At 35.0% G+C, this 6581-nt stretch overlaps 1 non-coding gene across 1 annotated transcript; it reads left to right on the top strand.

Annotated features, from left to right (window-relative positions):
• Positions 1-5985: 5985 nt before the first annotated feature.
• On the top strand, positions 5986-6056 carry TRNAG-UCC (transfer RNA glycine (anticodon UCC)). Its single transcript has one exon. It is a non-coding gene; the product is annotated as a tRNA-Gly (tRNA).
• The last annotated feature ends 525 nt before the right edge of the window (positions 6057-6581 follow it).

Below are 6581 nucleotides of genomic sequence, written 5' to 3'. Positions count from 1 at the left end.
AGGACTTCTTTCATCCTACCTATGTGTGGTTTCAACCATTCTCGTGGCCTGGGAGACTTTTCAAGGAGGAAATGGCTTGAGTAAACAGAGGCCTGTCTGCTGCAACAGGAAGTGGCTTGGACAAACAGGGGCTGCTTGCTCCATTGTGAGCCACTGATTGTAAACCAGGTATGGAACGTTTGTATGTTAAAAATGTATGTACTTGTACATTGTTGTGTCAATAAAAATTGAATAAAAAAATGTTAGGGGAGTTGATATGTATATTAAGGATAAGTGTATACTTGAATGAGCAATTTGAGATGGTCAGAAATGCTGACCTTCCTTTTTTATTTATATAAACAGTCATATGACCAAAGAAGAGATCTAAAGAAAAGATAATGCAACAATAATTACCACAAACATATTAGACAATTATTGATTTTTAAAATCAAGTTGATTGTGATATAATTAGCATGCAATTAGATGCACTCATTTTGCTCATTTTAAAGAAATAAATTGATGGGCTTTAACAAATATATACACCTGTATAACCACAAACATCATCAAGATATAGACTATTTCCACCACTGCAAAATTCCACTTGAATGCTTTTTAACCAGTCTTTCCCCTGCATTCTCAGATCCCAGCAAACACTGACGTCTTTACAGATTAGATTTGCCTTTAATAGTCTAGGCAATCTTTCCTTGCATATTCATAAGGATAAGAACTTGGAGTATGTAAATATAGCCTGTCATTTTTAAACTGACATTTGTTGCAAAAAAAGTTTCATTGGTTTGCCATAACTGCAGCATTACAACCATAAAACATTTCCAGCAACTTCCCTTAGGAGATCAGATGTCCAGAAAAGGGCCATGCTATATAATATGATTGTCTCAAATTTAGCCATGAAAGATATGTGAGTGGGAGAATTATAGAATATTAAAATAGGAGAGTAATTAAACCAACAGCTTCAATGTAGACAAGGAAGTTGAAATTTTGAGTGGCTGAAACCCTACTTAAGTTTATTCCAGATAGTGAATAGAAAAGTGGAGAGGAAATTGACTCCCACATTAATGTCCATAAACTGAAATAATTCATATTACAGTGAGTAAATTAAGTGCTTGTTTTAGTCAACTCTAGGGCAATGGCTTTTACATATTTTTAGTATGTAAAATAAAAGATTTATCTGGCATCTGGCATACCTAATCATTTTATTTTTCCATTAAATAAGTTTAACTTCATTAATTTTAGGATTTTGTGGAGGGAGAGGCATCAGAAAAGATAATTCTCCACCCATTAACGTGAAATAGATCTCTCAATACATAATTTGTTGTTTTTGCCCATATATTCCCTTTCCCCCACTTTGACAACAGTATGCCTCTTTCCTGTTAGAATCCATTCTATATGATTCTCATGGGCTTGTCTTACCCAGTCTCTCACACCTTCTATAAGGTTAGCCTAATGATTCAGACTTTGACAAGGATATGACAAGAACAAAGCTACAACAAATGTTACAGGTATGGCCAGGCAAAGGAAACAGGTAGAACTACAGACCTTCATGGATTTTCCAACTGTAGAAGAAACACTGGCCCTTTCTCCTGGTATAGTTGAACAGTTATTTCCTAAATTAACTGCCTAGAATGGTTTTGCTTTTTTATATCTTCTGCATTTGATTTTGTTCTTCTGATATGATTGTGTGATGCTATATATGCTTATATTCTGACATTCTGAACTGTCATTATTTGAAGAAGTTAAATTCACATCTAAGATGCCATCCCTTCTGGCACAGAAGGATTAAAAGGATTTTTGTACACTATAAAATCCATGTTTTAATCCTGATCCAATTTTGTGGGAGGGTTTCTTTCAATCTCTATTCAGTACTATAGGTTGGAAACTTGATTAAATTATCTTCACAGAGATGTGACATACCCAATTTTGGATATTGACTTGCTTAGATGGAGATATGTCTCCACCCATTCCAGGTGGGTCTTGATTAGTTTCTTGAAATCCTTTAAAAGAGGAAGCATTTTGGAGAAAGCTTGAGAATGATGAGAGCTACTGAGCAGAGAGTCTATGCTGCCAGAGGCCTTTGGAGATAAAGAAAAAAATATATCCCTGGGGGAGCATCATGAAACAAGAAACTACTCTGAGAGAAAGCTAGCAGATATTGCCCTGCTTGCCATGTCCCTTTCCAGTTGAGAGAGAAACCCTGAACATCACTTTCTTGAGTGAAGGTAATCTCTTGTTGGTGGCTTAATTTGGGCATTTTTTTATAGACTTGCTTTAATTGGGACACTTTCATGGTCTCTGAACTGTAAATTTGCAATTCAATAAATTGCCCCCTCTAAAAGCCATTCCATTTCTGATATATTGCATTGCAGCAGCTAGCAAACTAGAACACCTTTCTAATACTGTATTTCTAATCTATTCTGAGATTTCCTGAATTCTGTGTAATCAGATATGACAGAAATGTTTGTGAAGTTTTAGCCCATGAAATCTGAAATATTTGATGAGACTGCAAAAATATCTGTGGTTCACTTTCAGGTTGAAGAAAGTTGAGATTACTTCATATGCATTTTCTTATATAAATATTAAGAAAATGTGTACACATTTACATACTATTGTGTGCATTATTCTAGTAAATTATTTTCTAAGCTAGTCAAGATACTTTTATGTATAGCCACACCAGCATTTTCTTCAGATTTCTAAAGTATTTCAGTAGTTACAATCCCTTAACAATAAATATATGTCATTCATACCTTAGTTTGTCAGTTTCCAAGGAGCACATGATATATTTCTATTATTTTTCTTTTGCTTTAAACGATTTTTCAGATTATAATTTTCTGATGTGCACAATTAATCACTTAAATTAGCACTAGTAGATTTATCATAGTTATATTTTTCTATCATTTCTCAGTGTTACATAGCAGTAAAACTATTTCAGTACTTCCATGATGGCATTAAATATATACCTGGAACACTCACCAAAGTACATTTTTAATTCAGATTCTTTGAAAATTAGATAATTGAGCATAAGCTCATAACATGGACATCTGCCAAGAACTAACAATACTTAAAGTTAGTGAACTAAGTTACCTAGTAACAAAAGCAACAACAGCATTTCCATAACACCTTACTAATACATTCAAACTATCCAAATGTTCTCATAACCTAATACATGGCAAAAATACCAATTCATTACATAACAATCTTTATCTTTTTTTCTCATCGTTCCTTTTATATATTACCCCACCTTTCGACTTAATTCTGCAAGTTTGTTCTGTGCCTGATAGGTATGTCAAACAGAGAAGTAGAAGCAATATACAAAGAAGCAATTGGTAAAACCTAGAGTTAAAGAATATAGTTTCTGTAATAAAGAACTTTTCTTGGATGCCCTTGACAATCAAATGGACTTGTCAGAAGAAGGAGCAAATGAACTTTATGATAAATCAATAGAAATTACCTAAGATGAAAAACAGAGAAAAAACAAATCCATAGCGTTTTGGGAATTTGTTAGATGATTGTAAATAACATAACTATGCTAAATGGATACCAAGCAGAAAAAAGAAAAAGAAAAAAAAAATAGACTAAGGTGCATAATAGACCAATGGTTGAAATTCACAGATAAAGAGCACAACCTGAAAGCAACAAGTGAAAAAAAGTGTGTTGCATACAGGGAAGCAGGATTCCAATTAATTGAAGACATCTTTCCTGATGTCAAGAAAAGATAAAATATACTCAATGCACAAGCAGTGAAAGATAAAATAGGTAAATGGGACCTCATCAAAATTAAAAACTTTTGCATCTCAAAGGACTTTATCATGAAAGTAAAATGACAACCTACACAATGGGAGACAATATTTGGTAACTATATCCATAAAGGTTTAACATCCAGAATATATAAAGAAATCCTTCAACTTAACAAAAAGACAAACAACCCTGTTAAAAATGGGCAAAAGAATTGAACAGACATCTCTCCAAAGAAGATTTACAAATGAACAGAAAGCACAGGAAAAGATGCTCAACATTATTTGCCATCAGGGAAATGCAAATAAAAACCACAATAATAAATCATTTCACAACCATTAGTATGGTTGCTATTAAAAGAACAAAGTAACAAGTGTTGAAGAGAGTTGGGAAAAATTGGAACACTCATTAATTGCTGATGGCAATTTACAATGGTGCAGCCTCTGTGGAAGACAGTTTGGTAGTTCTCAAAAAGCTAAATATAGAATTACCATAAAACCTGGTAATCCCACTCTGGGTATATACCCAAAAGAATTGAACAAAGAAACTTAAAAAGATATCTGCACCCTGATGTTCATAATAGCTATTCACAATTGCCAAAAGATGGAAGCAACTCAAGGGTCTATCAACCAATAAATGGTTAAATAAAATGTGGTATATACATATAATGGAATATTATTGATCATTAAAAGGAATGAATTCCTGATACATGCAACAACATGGATGAACCTGAAAAACATCACATTGAGTTAAATAAACCAGACACAGACAAATATTGTATAAGATCACTGATTTGAAGCAATTAAAATAAACAAACTCATAGAGTCAGAATCTAGAATATAGATTACCAGGGCACAAGATGGGGATAGTGAATGGAAAGTTAAGGTTTAAAATGTATAGGAATGATGGAAATGTTTTGGTAATGGATGATGGAGATAGTAGAACAACAGGGTGAAAACAATTAACAGCACTGAAATATATATCTGAATCTGATCAAAAGGGGAAATGCTAAATTGCATATATGGTAACAGAATGAATTTCTTTTAAAAACCTATGGAACTACCTACACAGTGAACCCTAAGTTAAACCATGGACTTTAATTAACAATACAATTATAAAAATATGCTATCATGAATTGTAACAAATGTTCCACATCAGTGCAAGTTGTTGATAGTGGGGTACTGTATGAGAATCCTGTATTTTATGCATGATTGTGCTGTAAATGTACAACTTCCTTAATAAGGAAAAATAATATAAAAATGTGGTATTGGTATGAAAATGTACAAGTAGATCACTGGGACAGAATAAAGAGTTCAGAGGTAGACCTCTATGGAATTCAACAAAGTCACTTGTTAACTGTTAGGGAATGCCTATGAAGTGGCCATAACCCACATCTCATATACCCCCCCCCACCACCACCAGGGAATTCACAAACACAGGCTAAGGATACTAAGAGGCCATCCTCATCCTTCCAGTACAAGATCTCCTTCTCTTTGTGTTCCATTCCACAGCCTGTGGGAGATACTTTGTCCAAAGAAAAACCCTGGCCAGAGCTTAAACCTGGAAACCAGCAACAAGAAGCACCAGGTACTTATCAGATCAGGAAATCTCAGTGGCTGGCCCCCCTCCCTTCCCCACCGCCACCTCAGGTGGATAGAAACCACATTCAAACAGGATAGATAGATCTCCCTTCTCTGGGGCTAACTGGAGCATGTGGGGCTGCCATCTCTCTAGTCCAATCTGGAGCAGTTTTTGTCCATCCTGGGAGACTGCTCATGATGAGACTTCTTCCTCTGTCCTTTGGCGCTCTTTGTGCTATGTAAGTGAGGAGGAAATTTGTCCCTTTTGGACTCTTGATTCTGTATAATACAGGGATCAGTGGCTTAAAGTTGTTGTTGTGCCATGAATCTGTGTTCCATTATGCACTGTTGTAGCATCATCTTCTACAGCACCAAGGGCATTCAATAGGGAAATAAAAAATATTTTTAACAAATAGTAGAATAATGTCCAAAATTGACACATGGAAAAATATGCGTCACCTCCTACCTCACACACCAAAGTTTATTTGGTATAGATCATAAATTTAATTGCAATGCTAAAATTATAAAAGTACAGAAGAAAACCTTGAAATATATCTTCAAAATCATGGAGAAGGGAATTAATTTCTATGAAGGACACATAAAAGAAAAAAATAAATGTGATAATTTTACATAATCAGAATTAAAGATATTTGTGTATTCAAAGACATGATTAAGGGGTGCATGGGTGGTTCAGTGGTAGAACGCTTGCCTTCCATGCAGGAGATCTGGGTTCAATTCCCAGACCATGTACCGCAACCTCCCCTCCCCCCAAAAATGACATGGTTAAGAAAATAATGGCCCTATTATTAACACTTGTTTCTACATTTTATAGCTTCAATCATCAGTTCAAGAAATAACACTACAGCTAAATCAGTATCTTCAATAACAGATAATCCTACTACATTTTTGACAACCAATGCAACCTGTAAATTTATTCATCCAGATGAGGATTTAGTTACCTAAATATCGATATAATCATCCTTGACCAAAACAAGCACTCAACTGCAATCCACCAGTTGGATCAATTGGCACCCACAGCAACAAGGAATTTGTTCCTAATGTTGTCTCACGGACAATATGGTGGTCATCATCCAGGCATGGTTACTGTCCTGGAGCTTGGGTACCAAATGGGACTGCCAATGGTGATCCTTTGACAAAGGGTGGGCTCTTTGACCTTGTTCTAGTTTGCTAGCTGCCGGAATGCAACACACCAGAGACGGATTGGCTTTTAATAAAAGGGGATTTATTTTGTTGGTTCTTCAGAGGAAAGGCAGC

Source organism: Tamandua tetradactyla, chromosome 10 (assembly GCF_023851605.1).
Source record: "Tamandua tetradactyla isolate mTamTet1 chromosome 10, mTamTet1.pri, whole genome shotgun sequence".
Classification (NCBI taxonomy): Eukaryota; Metazoa; Chordata; class Mammalia; order Pilosa; family Myrmecophagidae; genus Tamandua; species Tamandua tetradactyla.
The sequence above is the reverse complement of the archived record's forward strand: the minus strand, read 5'-3'. Positions and strand labels throughout refer to the sequence as shown.